This window comes from Octopus bimaculoides, chromosome 4, assembly GCF_001194135.2.
Source record: "Octopus bimaculoides isolate UCB-OBI-ISO-001 chromosome 4, ASM119413v2, whole genome shotgun sequence".
Lineage (NCBI taxonomy): Eukaryota > Metazoa > Mollusca > Cephalopoda > Octopoda > Octopodidae > Octopus > Octopus bimaculoides.
In genome coordinates, this window is record NC_068984.1 from 85,764,116 (window position 1) to 85,778,115 (window position 14,000).

Genomic DNA, 14,000 nt, shown 5'->3' on the forward strand with positions numbered 1-14,000 from the left:
AAGCTCGTAGGGTAGACCATCCAACCCCGGCGATTTGTCCCTCGAGCATTCTGCCATCGCGTCCCGCACTTCCGCCGCCGTGATGGTACCTTCGCAGAACTCTGCCTCTCTTGTCGGGAGTCGTGGCAGGCTGTGCAGGTAGGCACTGAAGTCCACTCTGCGTTCTCGCACGCCACTCGTCCCGAACAGTCGGGAAAAATGCTGTTGAAAGGCCTCACACGTTTTACTTGGCTCGAGTAATTCGCGCCCCTGTTCATCAACCAGAGACCTAATGGTGGCTTTGTTGCCTCGTTGCGTCTCCGCCACCCGGGCCTCTCACGTTCCTTAGAGCACGCATCTTAGCCCTGACAACACAACCTTCATGTTTGGCGTTGAAGTGTTGGTCGAGGGTCAACCTCGCCGCCAAACCGTCGGATGCGATGCTACTTCTAATCACCTCTTCTAGCTTCTTAACTAGGTCACCCTCTACTGTTTCTATCTATGGCTAGTGCTTTGCTATACCTAATCGCTTCTGCTTTTATTGCTCTCTTGAGGGCAAACCACCATTTGTTGTTGATGATGACTCTCGCCAAAGCCCTCTTTACTAGCGTGCTAATCCGGTCTCTGAAAACCTGTCTCGACAGGAAAGACACGTTTAGTTTCCAGTAACTGGGACCCTGCCTATGTGTCTTATCTAAGTCCAGCGTGCACGTTACAAGTTTGTGATCCGTGTAGCTGACTATGTGGAATTGTGGACACCCTACGCTATCTCTATCTACTGTCCTACACAGTATCCTATTTAAATACGATCTCGACGACCCGATGCGGTTGCTCCATGTCCACGTTGGCGTATTCGCGTGATCGAGTCGGTACCTGTCAGACAGTTGAAAGCATCTGAGCAGGTCTCTAAGGCATTTGCATCCCCCTCTATTCCTATCTCTGCTCACCTAGTCTAGATGCGTTTCCAAGGTAGCATTCCAATCCCCCACCAAAAGTAAAGGACGAGGCGTTCCTAGGAATACTTCTAGACGTCGAAAGAAATCCAGCTGACTTGTTAAAGGCAGTGCGTAGACTGATACGAGTCGAAAAGCGCACCCATTGCAGCCGTAGACATTCAGGACAACCAGACTACCCCCACCCCCGGTCTACGAATATTGTCTTTACTTCTAGATCCAGACTCTTGCGAAAAAGTACTGCCGTACCACTACCGCCCATTCTCGGCAGACAGGGAGAAAAATAAATGTTAAACTGTCCACCAAACATGGACAAGTCTGGCATACAACTGTAAAGCTCGTAGGGTAGACCATCCAACCCCGGCGATTTGTCCCTCGAGCATTCTGCCATCGCGTCCCGCACTTCCGCCGCCGTGATGGTACCTTCGCAGAACTCTGCCTCTCTTGTCGGGAGTCGTGGCAGGCTGTGCAGGTAGGCACTGAAGTCCACTCTGCGTTCTCGCACGCCACTCGTCCCGAACAGTCGGGAAAAATGCTGTTGAAAGGCCTTAGTTTCTGTCTACCAAATTCACTCATAAAGTATTTGTTGGCTCGGGGCTATAGTAGAAGACACTTGCCCAAGCCGCCAGACAGTGGGACTGAACCCGATCTCATTTGGTTGATCGTAGAAAACGCAGAAAGTGAAAAACGGAAAACGAAAATACAAAAACTAAAATGTAGAAAGTAGAAAGTAAAAAAGGAAAAGAGCTATCCTCTTTAGACCTGAAATTATAGGGCTGGAAAGATATTAACAAGTCAGTCAGGAATAGGCGGAATTTTCTAATTCTTCAAAATATATTTATACATATACTCTCTTTACTCTTTTACTTGTTTCAGTCATTTGACTACGGCTATGCTGGAGAACCGCCTTTAGTCGAGAAAATCGACCCCAGGACTTATTCTTTGTAAGCCTAGTACTTATTCTATCGGTCTCTTTTTGACGAACCGCTAAGTTACGGGGACGTAAACACGCCAGCATCGGTTGTCAAGCGATGGTGGGGGGACAAACACAGACACACAAACACACATACATATATATATATACATATATACGACGGGTTTCTTTCAGTTTCCGTCTACCAAATCCACCCACTTGCCCAAGGTGTCACGCAGTGGTACTGAACCCGGAACCATGTGGTTCGTAAGCAAGCTACTTACCACACAGCCACTCCTGCGACTATACTTGCAACCACTGAAAATTTCAGACCTAGAGTTCAGTAGAGAGTTGGGGACCTTAGATATGAACAGGATCTGCGTTCTTTTCGCTAAACAATTTCCGAGAAAGCTGCCCCCTATTATAATATAGGAAAGTTGGTTATACATCATTAGATGTATACCTGACTTTCCTATATAAAATTAAGAAATATAACGGAACGCTGAACTCCAGACTATCAACTTAAACAACATTTATTCAGGTGGTAAATATATACATCTTTTGCTCTTGTTGTTACAGCTTCTGATTGTGTGAGCATAGTTGTTGGGACGTTGTTATGTAGGTGTAAGCGAGCTGTCGAGTGATAGCTATACACGTAAAAGGGACTGTCTCCAGAGTTGGGTGTTGGAGACACTTCTTGACACGTCCATGCTCTATTGCTGGCCAGCAAGAAAGAGAATGAATTTAGCGGGAACGCTTGGTTGTTTAATTCTACGCATGCGTGAGACTACGCATGCGCACGGCGTTACTACAATAACAATGCTTTAGCCAATAGTGACTTCAAAGATTCTATCCATTAACATAAGATATGGATTTCTCAATTACTTTTCGTTATGTTTCGTTGTCTTCCAAAGTCCATACGTAGCTAGCCAACTTAGTAGCTTTACTTTTGTCTTAATGTCAGAAGGTAGCTATATGATTGGCATAGTGATTTTTAAGTTCACCATAACATAATCCAATATAGGTCTTCATATCTGTTGTCAAAACATTAAACTAGGATTTTATAAAATAAATTATCTTTCTCGTACTCCTTCTCCTCCTTGTGAGCATGCGCAACATCTTTGGTTACTATGGAAACTGTTCTTCGTAATCAGCTATGCAACACGTGGTGCTTCTTTACTTTGGTTACTATGGAAATAGAAAGTTTCACCACAGTAATATATAAAATATTCGCTTCTGGTTGGCTAAAATACCCAAATTTTGCAAATTTTAAAGGCTAATAAATTTTTAATTCTGGATTTACAGGGGAAATGAATTTCATTTTCATAATTAGTATACAAAACTTAATCCATATACCAAATTTGAAAACAATTGGAACAAAATTGTTGTTGTTGGCACTCCGTCGCTTACGACGTCGAGGGTTCCAATCGATCCGATCAACAGAACAGCCTGCTCGTGAAATTAACGTGCAAGTGGCTGAGCACTCCACAGACACGTGTACCTTTAACGTAGTTCTCGGGGATATTCAGCGTGACACAGTGTGACAAGGCTGACCCTTTGAATTACAGGCACAACAGAAACAGGAAGTAAGAGTGAGAGAAAGTTGTGGTGAAAGAGTACAGCAGGGTTCGCCACCATCCCCTGCCGGAACCTCGTGGAGCTTTAGGTGTTTTCGCTCAATAAACACTCACAACGCCCGGTCTGGGAATCGAAACCGCGAGTCCGCTGCCCTAATCACTGGGCTATTGCGCCTCCAACAAAATTGTAAACAATGACAAAAACCACAAAGATCCTTATTCTGATCAATACTAGAGGGGTTATGCATTACTTTATCTTCGATGCCACTAGATCTATTATTATTATTCTGATAATTATTAGCGAGATTATATATAATTTATCTTTGATGTCACTATTGGCTATGGCATTGTTATAATAGGAGTCAGCTTTCTCGAAAATGTCTTTCGAGGAAGAGAGTTTACACACTCTGTTACTAATATTAGCTATCAGGTTTTTAAATATTACAGGGTGGTGGGGGGGACAAGACTGTTTATGTATATATGCGAGTTTCTCATTAGGCTTATGGAAAGGTTTATACGCGGAGGAGTTGAGATCTAGGGAAACAAAGTTTATAATACCATTTTGACACAGCGATCTCCATTTTGTTCGTTCAAAGGCTGTTCACTCAAAGATGTTGTAAGAGGTTACTCTTCAGCTTGTCCTTATATCTGAGCTATGGTCGACCAACATTCCTGTGTCCACTCTCAAGCTGGCTGTACATGAGGACTTTAGGTATTCTTTCGTTACTCATTCTGACGACATGACCAGCCCAGTCCAATTGTGATTGGATAAGGAAGCTCTCAATTCCACCAATCTTACACTTGCTAAACAAGTCGGCATTCGAAACTGTTTTTTAGTGAATAACCGGAGATTGTCCTCAGACAGTCTTTGTGGAAGATGTCTAGTTGGTTAATGTGTCGCCTATAGGGTATCCACGATTCTGAGCTATACAAGAGAGTAGGAAGAATGGCTGCTTTATAGACCTGTACTTTGGGGTCAAGTTTGATGCCCCTTTCATTCCATAAGCGAAAAGAACGCAGAAAATAATGTTAGGATTTTCAAGCTTCAGTCATGAAATTTTTTTTTTGTCAAATGTTATTATTTATAGATATAAGCTATATAATGTCAAAATTAGATCCGGACTTGGGGCGTTGGCCTCAACACCACACTCAGACGATTGCCCAGAGAATTAACTAAAGCTGCTTCATGTTCTCATGTTCAACTACAGTGTCATCAGTAACCTTTTTCCCGATATCTCCTCGCCCTCATTACAACCACTTAGAGACTTCTTTGGTTTATCATAATACATACCTGCTCCTCCTGATTAGGGCAGAAGGGCAAAATAACTAGTTCGATTAGTAATACATGCATACATACTGACCGACAGACAGACATACATACATATGTTGTTAAATAATCATAATAGCATATTTTATTGCTCTTCACTGCTGTCGTATGTCTGCACTTCGACAATAACTAGTCGAGCATATTTGTGTACGTGCGAAAGGTTGTTGGAATGATGGTGGTAGTTACGGGACAGTGGTGGTGGTGGTGTTTCTTGTGAAAAGTTGATAAAGGAGTGGCTGCATTAATAATGTGTCTTGATTGAGAAAAGTTGTGGCGGTGTTGGCATGGGGAGGTGCGTCCCGAGCAGTAAATTTTCTTTTACAGAAGTCGTAATTTAACCCTAGGCCAGTTCCTCTTAAGCAGAACTTATCAAAGACGTTTTAGCTATGACCATACATTGTTTTATTTTTATTTTGGGGGAGGGAATAGTATTTGAGATAAGAGTATCTTTATTTAAGATAGTGAAGGTATGATTTGAGGGAGTTTTAGTTACTACTTTAACAGGTCAAGCGACGTATATAGGCTTCCTGTTTGGCTTGTGAGACTTTGATGTATAGCTGTAGGTGATGATGTTTCAACTCAAGTCGGATCGAATCAAACAGACCCATAATCACAGATAATCTAGCCATGACTGCCCAGTCTTTCATTAATTTTTTTTTTTTTTTTTTTTTCCAGATAAAGTGTATTCAAGACATTATTACCAGTCAAGACAACACCGCAGTGGTTCCCAGTATTTCAAGAATAGGATCCGCAGAAGTGACCCTTTTATTAAAATGGATTGTCCCATGGACCTAAGGTCAGTCTACTCAACTAATTTTGAAGTCAAATCAAGGACCTTCCAATATTACTTTTACAGAACCCAAGGGATCCGCCTACCCCAGGTTGGGAACCGCTGTTATAGGACATATACTTAGTGGGAATTTGGTTACTGTTTCTTGAAAGTCGAGCGTCGGTGCTGTTATTACCTTTAGTGCTGTTATTACCTTTAGTAGTGGTGGTGGTGGTGAGACTTTGTAAACATTTTTGTTGTCGCTTTTGTCGGTATCGGCGTTGGTTGTGTAAGAAGAAATAATAGTTGCAGTGGTTGTTTTCAATTGAAGCCAGCCAATCATTTGCTTTAAAATAAATTTACCGGATTTTCCCAATATGTTTTGACATATAAGTACATTCTTTATATTTCTTTTTGTTTTCTTTCTGTTTCTTTATACCCCGTCCTCAGTCCTACATACACCTTTCATTCAATAATACATTTTTCGAACACAAACCTGTACAGGTGAGTACTAATTTTCCTTTCTCTTTTTCTCGAAAATATTTATAAAAATAGAAAGTATTGAATATATACGAGATATCAGTTTTATTAGTATGTGAGAGTGCAGCACACGCCACTAAAATATTGCTAGGGTACAAATATATGAAATCCATTATACCCATCATGACTACCCGACTGATAGGGGTAGACCGGAAATTTCCATCACAACCACATTTGAGCGACATGGTGCCCTTATATCTAGATAAACAGCGCATGACCTTGTAGATGTGGCCCATATTATTATCATTGTTTTTAAGTTCCGCCGAGGTTGACTTTGCCTTTCATCTTTTCGAGGTAGATAAATTAAGTAACAGTGAAACGCTGGGGTCGGTGTAATTGACAAGTCCCCTCCCTACAAAAATTCAGGCCTTATACTTTTAGTAAAAAGGATTATTATTGAAACAAAACTCAGGTTTTGTCTTATCTCTCCTACATAAGACCAAATCTCATGTTTGGTCTTATGTACGTAGCGGGTTACTACCTATAAACTTAGGTATCCACACGCTTTCGGAAGTGCTTAGAACCCGCCTGATAATACTTGCTGTCCTTAAGAGGCAAACTTTCTGTAGGAGCTCTACCGGGCATTCTATTTCAATCTTCTTCGGCCACTTGTCTATACCTTGGTTTACTCTTCCCAACACATCAATTCTTCTTCTTCTTCTTCTTCTTCTTCTTCTTCTTCTTCTTCTTATTATTATTATTATTATTATTATTATTATTATTATTATTATCATTATTAAGTTTCGATAATATAGGTATTAATAATTTTCCTATGTTGATTAAACCGGACAACGTCACCTTAGCATTTCAACCTTTTGGGATCTATATAATAAAGTACCAGTAAAGTACTGAGGTCAATAGAATCAACTAACGTCCTTCACTCAAAATTACTAGCCTTGTGACAAAATTTGAGATCATTATTATTATCATCATCGTCTTTATACTAAGGATCACACATTGTTGATTTTTAAAATTTTGATAGTCTTGTTTACACGCAAAACCCTCACAGCACACACTCACACATTCTTTTATTTTGTTTTATGCTGTCCATGATGTTTTTCTTAATGTAAACCTCTGTGGTTAATAAAGAAATTATTACTATTATTATTATTATTATTATTATTATTATTATTATTGTTGTTGTTGTTGTGGTTGTTGTTATGTTTGTCTTTTGCTTTTTAATTGTACAAGTTGACTCCAAGTCTCACCCAGAGACCTCAAGAGACAAGTTTGAAGTTCATGCTGGTGTTATGCCTAGGGTGCAATATATTTGGTTCTGTACATAGTGTTGTTCTAGAGAATGTTGAAGAAAACATAAGAAAATTATGTTTGTTTTAAAGTTTGAGATTACATAGACAGTATTTTACGTAGGAAATGGGCATTTCCCATGAGCACTATCTTTTGAATGTCTGCCATTGTGTAGTTTCCTGGTATCTGAGCTAGGTCGGAATCAACCCCTTTTGCTATCATTCCTAGAACACCTATGACAACAGGTGTTGTTTTAGCCTTGAGTTTCCACATTTTGCCAATTTCTATTTCAAGATCTGTGTACTTGCTCAGTTTCTGGTAGGTCTTGACAGATACATTTATGTCGATTGGATCAGTCATATCAGTGAGGAGGCATGATTTTTATCTGAAGTCTTTCAGTATAATGTCTGGCCTATTCGCATTCTATCTTCCTGTCAGTTTGAACGGTGAAGTGCCAGAGGAGTGAGATGCGATTATTTTCAAGCGCTGGATGTGGTTTGTGTTCCCACCAGTTTTTATCATGGGGCAGGCCCAGGCTTTTGCAAATTACCCAGTGAATATATTGTGCTGCTCTTTCATGCCTGTTGAGATACTCTGTAGGCGCAAGAAGACTGCACATAGAGGCCACATGATCAATGGTTTCATTTTGTTGTTGAGATACACGACATGTTGGGCTACTGCCGTTCTTTAATATGTTTGCCTGGTAGTTCCTTGTAGGTAGGCATTGATCTTGAGCTTCTGTGATAAACCCTTCTGTTTCTGATTTTAAGCCAGAAGACACTAACTATTGATGAGTAAGGGCTCTGTCAACATCGGCGCTATTTGCCATTGAGAGGTTTTTCTTGTCATTTATCAGTAAGAATATCTAAGGCAGCAGTTTTAGCACGGGTTTTCATACGCTTATCTGTTTCTGTGCTTGTTTCCAGAACGTCTAATTCTGGGATTTGTTGTATTAGGAATTCACCCAGTTATTCCTTTGCCTGTTTTGCTATTGAGTATGATGCTTTCATGCTTTAAGACAAGTTTTAACGTCCAGTCATCAGAGTTTTTCAGGTAGGTGTTTAGGTCAATTGTGGCAATCTTCATTGTTAATTCCAGTTGTAAAAGTTCAAAGCCATCCTCTTTTCTTGGCAGGTAAAGTAGTTCTATATCTGCCTTAGGGCAGTGCATTCTATGCATTGTCAACAATTTTCGTATTTTTCTGTCAAGATTACATATTTCAATAATTGACCAGTTAATGATATTGAAACTCTAAGTCACGACTGGTATGACTAAAGTACTGATCACTTCGATCCTCTTTCTTGCATTCAGCTCTGTCTTGAGTATTGCCCTTACCCTGCAATAACATTCTCTTCTGATCCTTTCCCCTCATCATTGAATGTTTGATTCCGTCTCCTTCAAATACCCCTAGGTATTTGTAGCTCTCGCTGATTCTAACCCCTTTATAACTTTCTGCTGGTTAAGATTTACGTTGGATGTTTCTGTCATTTTTCCTTTGATAAAGGTAGTTTTTGCACATTTATCGAGGCCAAATTGCATCCTTATGTCATCACTGAATTGTTTAACAATCGCTAGTAAGCCATATAGTTGTTGGTCATATTTTGCGAAGAGCTTTAAATCATTCATGTAAATGAGATGACTTATATTTTTATCAAACATTTTATAGCCGTATTGTACATCATCGAGTAATTTCGAGAGAAGTATTAAGGCTAGACAAAAGGGGAGTGGTGATAGAGTCACACTGGAAAATGCCACATGAAATTCTTACATCTCCAGCATTGAGAGATTCGCTATCACTGTTCAAAGTCAGTGTGGTTCTTCATAATCTCATATTTACAGACAAGAAGTTTTGCAGAGTAGGTGCTATTTTAGACATTTCCAGACATTTCTTAATCCAGCTATGTGGTAGACTATCAAAAACTTTTTTATAGTCTATCCAGGTTATCAACAAGTTTTTGTGTCGTTTGTGACAATCTTTCAAGATCATCTTATTGATAAGTAGCTGATCTTTACAACCATAGGACCAAGTTTACATTCTTTTTGTTCATTAAGGAATATGCCACATTTTATTAAAAAAAACTATAGGTATATTCAGTCAAGACAGATGTTAATATTTTATACATTGTTGTTAAGAAGGTTATGAGTTTATAATTTTTTGGTTCATTTGTTTCTTCATATTTTTTTTTTAAGTAGGAATGTAACACCATTAACTAGCCAAGAGGAAATCATTCTAGGTTGTTGTAAAACGTTGTAAAGTTTTGTTAGCAGTTCATGGCTCTCTGGGAAAGTATTCAACCAGAAGTTAGGAATTTTATCTTTTCCTGGAGACTTCTGCTTGCTTGACTTCCTGAAGTCAGATCTTACATCTTCAACCTTGATACCCTCCCACTTTTGCTCTTCTAAAGAGTCTAAGTCTGTAGATATTCTATCAATCTAAGGGACCTTTTTATTGTTTTTTTTCTTCTGCTCAAATTTTATTCCCAAATTCCTGCACTTCTTTTGGTGGAACAGACTTTACTGTAACTGGTATTTTCCCTATCTTCCTGTTAAAATATTATTATTATTATTATTATTATTAACCCTAACCCCATCAATTACTTCATTTTTTTCTGTAACCCTAACCCTAAGTAGAAAATTTTTGGAAATTTTTTTCAGAATCATAATCTCCGTATTTTTCCGCATATTTAAAAAAAAAAAAAAAAATTCTAGAAAAAGTTTAAAATGAAGTATTTAGGGGAGGGGGGTAATTTCAAAATGCCGATTTTTGCCAATTTTTTTGCAGATTCGTATTCTCCGTAGCCGAAAACGGGGTTTGTGTAGAAAAAAATTAAATAAAAAAAGGGGGTGTTTTGGGTGGGTGGGGGTACAAAAGGAAGTCTTGCCTAATTCACTAAGAGACCATACCACATCATGTCCCAATCCATATGGTCTGTTTCCATTATATTTTTTACATGTGTAAACACCGAAGTTTACACATTATCCGCTGTCTGATTCACAAAGTTCCCATACCTGGATCCCCCATTTAGTGGGTTTGGCAGGCATGTACTGCCAAAAATGTACTCTGCCCTTATAGCCTACATTGAGACTTTTCCCAGGTAGATACAGTTTTATAACTATTAAGGAGTAAATCAATTACATGACGTACTTTGTACAGGGGATCGTTGTTTGGGTCGTTTTTGCTGGGGGCATTAGCAGAATCAGTTACATGTAAATACTGAGATATTTTTGAATACCTCGTCTTCGATATTATACTTAAGATATACGGATCATCATACCTTATATCAGGACTCCAGTAGTTCCACAGTCAAGGAAGTTGTTTAACACCAAATATGATACTGATTTTGAAAAACGCTCTCATTTCCGCAGTATAAGCTGGCTGCCATAGTGGATCGTTTCTTCTGCGATTAGAAATTATACGTTGCGTATATTTGTTTCCTCCGTAACATTTTCAAAAAAACTTTCCTGTAAAAATTAAAATAGATAGTCCAATGGTTGAGCATCAGGAGGTAAATTGTGTTGTGGACCAGTGTTTACTGTGAAATCAAGAATAGTGATTGGTGTTGTAATCTTTGACCATGTCGCCATGTTTACGATATCATTTTTATCACTTTCGGTCTCAAAATCTTTCTCGTCCGACGAATATTCACTAATATCGATATCAGATTCGTCCAAAGACAGAATACTCTTGTTTTCATTTATGTTTCCTGTATCGTCAAGATTAAAACCTTCAAAGTCCAAATCGCTATTTGCTGATGCCATTTCATTAAAAACTAAGATACAGACTTCTCTTCAAACGTTGAAAAAAACCATTGATTTTTTTATTACCCACAAGGCGCGAACACAGACGGGACAATACATAACATGTGGGGACATAAAACAGAAAAAAAAAGAAAAAATCAAATTAACGTATGAGAACATGGGATGATAATGAAAATGAGAAAAATGCAATGAAACTACTCGGCCCCATCTCCGAGCAACTCCGTTTCTGCCTTTTAACACCTCTTATACCCTGAACCTTCTAAAATGTCTACATCATGCTCTTCCAACAATTTTTCATATGTTAAAAGGTCTTTATCTGGTAGTATGTTCCAATGAAGTTCCACTTCCCACCAATCATATCCACTTTCATGCCTTACCAACCTCACCTTTTGTTCCTCTGTGGTTACCACACGTTGGTGCCACCTCTTAACATTGTCATACCTCTCTGTTTCCATTTTTTCACACTCTTCCCATGTCACTACCTCCCTACATAATTCCTCATTTGAATTGTCATACATTATTACAGTACATTTTTTTCTTTTCTGCTTGGCTGGAGGGAGTTTGAGAGGTTTTGTGTGTACTTGTTTTCTTTTTCTTTTGTTTTTGTATCGGAGGGGAATGAATAGGCTTGGTGTCTGCAGGGGGTCTGAGAGGGTGTGGGTGGGGTGTATGTGGGTTGGAGTTTAGAGTTCAAAACACTTGCCTTCTTTCTCTTTCTTCTGGTGACTTTTTCCCGTTGCTACTACTTCCTCCTCCTTTCTGGAACTCTCCAACCTCTCTTCCATTTGCTCCTCTATATTCTTTAGTCGCCTCTCCTCTGCTTTTTTGGTCTGTTAAGGGCAATCCGCTCTAATGTGGCCCTTTAGGCCACATTTAAACCATCTGGGGACTCTGACCGTCATTATCACGTCATCCATAATTATTGACACTGTGATATTTTCCAGAGTCTCGGTTGATCCTTGAACAATCAGGTTCAGTGTTTATCCCTTCCATATCACGCTTTCCTTTTTTGTAGCTTAGAGCAGGGGTTTTCAAACTTTTTGACTTGCGGACCCCTTTATCTTTCAGGCTTTACCTTAGCGACCACCTTATAAACACTTATGAAATTTATACATAAATATTTGCTTAAAATAACATATATTTTTACATTTATTTATTTAACAGTATTTAACAAATAGGTTTATTGTCAATTAAAAGATTTCGATTAAAAAACATATATAAAATCAAATTGCCCATAAAAAGTATTTGCTGTCTACGGACCCCCTGTCTTGTCCTTGCGGACCCCCTGTGGTCCACGGACCACAGTTTGAAAACCCCTGGCCTAGAGAACCACTATGTTGTCCTCGTTTCCAAGAAGGACAGCGACTGCTACTCAGGCCACATCAATCTCAGGTGGAATTCCTTCTACGCTTATTCTTGTTGCTCTTAGTCCTCGGTAAGTGGGCATAAGCACCACTTCCTCACTCTTGATGGATGTCGCTGGTTGTTTCCTTGCTGTTGTCCCTTCCTTGAACCTCACCTCCACTACTCCAAACATCGAACCTCTTGCGAGGTATACAATATCGCTCCATATCGGTCTCAGAGCCTTTTCCACCTGGTCCGTAGTCACAATGTCAATTTTTCCTTTACTTATTGAAAAGGTTCAGTATATCATTGTCCTTTCATTAATGTTATTACATGTCTCTTGGGGGCAGGGACAGCTTCACCTCAAAACCATCTCGACTTAGTAAATCTTTATACCTTCTAAATTTTCCAATATCCATTTCCTTCTGGCATTTTGCCATGTTGGCAAAATTCCTCTTCTCCTTCTTCAGTTGATTGTCTATCTTCCAGTTGATTGTCTATCTTCCAGTTGATTGTCTATCTTCCAGTTGATTGTCTATCTTCCAGACCACTCCAACAATTCCTCTTCTGATGACGATATGTCTGAGAAGCTATAGTCTTCTACAGACATGTTTTTACTAAGCTGTCTCTCCTCTCACGAGAAGAGAAAGCACAAACAAACCGCTGCAAAACAGCACATGTTCAAATACTATAGAAAAAACACCAGTGCAAAAAGCAAAGTATAAAATATACAAACATTGAAAAAACCATGTGGTCTAAACAATTTCACAGTATTTATACTTGAATAAAGGCAGGAAAGGCTTCATCTCACATTATCTGAAAGCTACAAGAATTCAGTAACATGATTTGTTTATTTTTGTAGCGACTTCATAGTGCAGTCGGATACGGCTGGATTTGGCCAGTTTGAACAAATAAAGGGGAATTAATTTTGGCAGGTTTTGTCCAGTTTGAACACTAAAGGGCTAGGTAGGTACAGACGATGAACGTCTGCTTTTGGGTGGTGCATATTCTTAGATGTTAGTAGTTGACTTCAGCAGAATTTGAACTCAGAACGTAAAGATGGGTGAAATGCCACTAAGCATTTTGCCTGGTTAACAATTCTGCCAGCTCACTGCCTTAATAATAATAATGATAATTATTATTATTACTATTATTATTATTATTTCAAATTTTTGCCAGAAGGGCAACTTGGGGGAGGTGGGGATGAGTCGATTGCATTGACCCCAGTGTTCAACTCATACTTATTTTATCAACCTTGGTGAAATTTGAACTCGAAACATAAAAACAGGCGATATGCTGCTATGTATTTTGTCCAGTGTACTAACAATTCTGCCAGCTCGCTGCCCTTATAATTATTATAATAATAATAATAATAATAATAATAATAATAATATTTGTATCCAAAGATTATTATTATTCAGTAGTTTTATTTTTATAACGTGCTTTCACTTCACTACCGAGCGCAGCTCTGTGCGCCTTGGGTATGTGCTGTGGTGCTCTTATGTTTACTGTATTGAAAGTGTTTTGCGTAGGATGTGTGCAGTACCCAGTAGTGCAATTTTCTGTATGTTATATATATTTGTAAGTCCTG

At 39.0% G+C, this 14,000-nt stretch overlaps 1 protein-coding gene across 6 annotated transcripts in view; it reads left to right on the top strand.

Moving 5' to 3' along the window:
• The first annotated feature begins 4,309 nt into the window (after positions 1 to 4,309).
• The window catches only part of LOC106875525 (UNC5C-like protein), a 30,376-nt gene continuing 20,685 nt past the window's right edge, over positions 4,310 to 14,000 (top strand). For 2 of the 6 annotated variants that reach the window (XM_014923720.2, XM_014923722.2), the window contains exons 1-2: positions 4,310 to 4,450; positions 5,425 to 5,545. The gene's annotated coding sequence lies outside the window, so the exon portion shown is untranslated. Of the gene's footprint in view, positions 4,451 to 5,119; positions 5,546 to 5,628; positions 6,023 to 14,000 lie in introns of those variants that run through there. The other 4 variants (XM_052967187.1, XM_052967188.1, XM_014923721.2 and 1 more) reach the window with 2 other exon arrangements.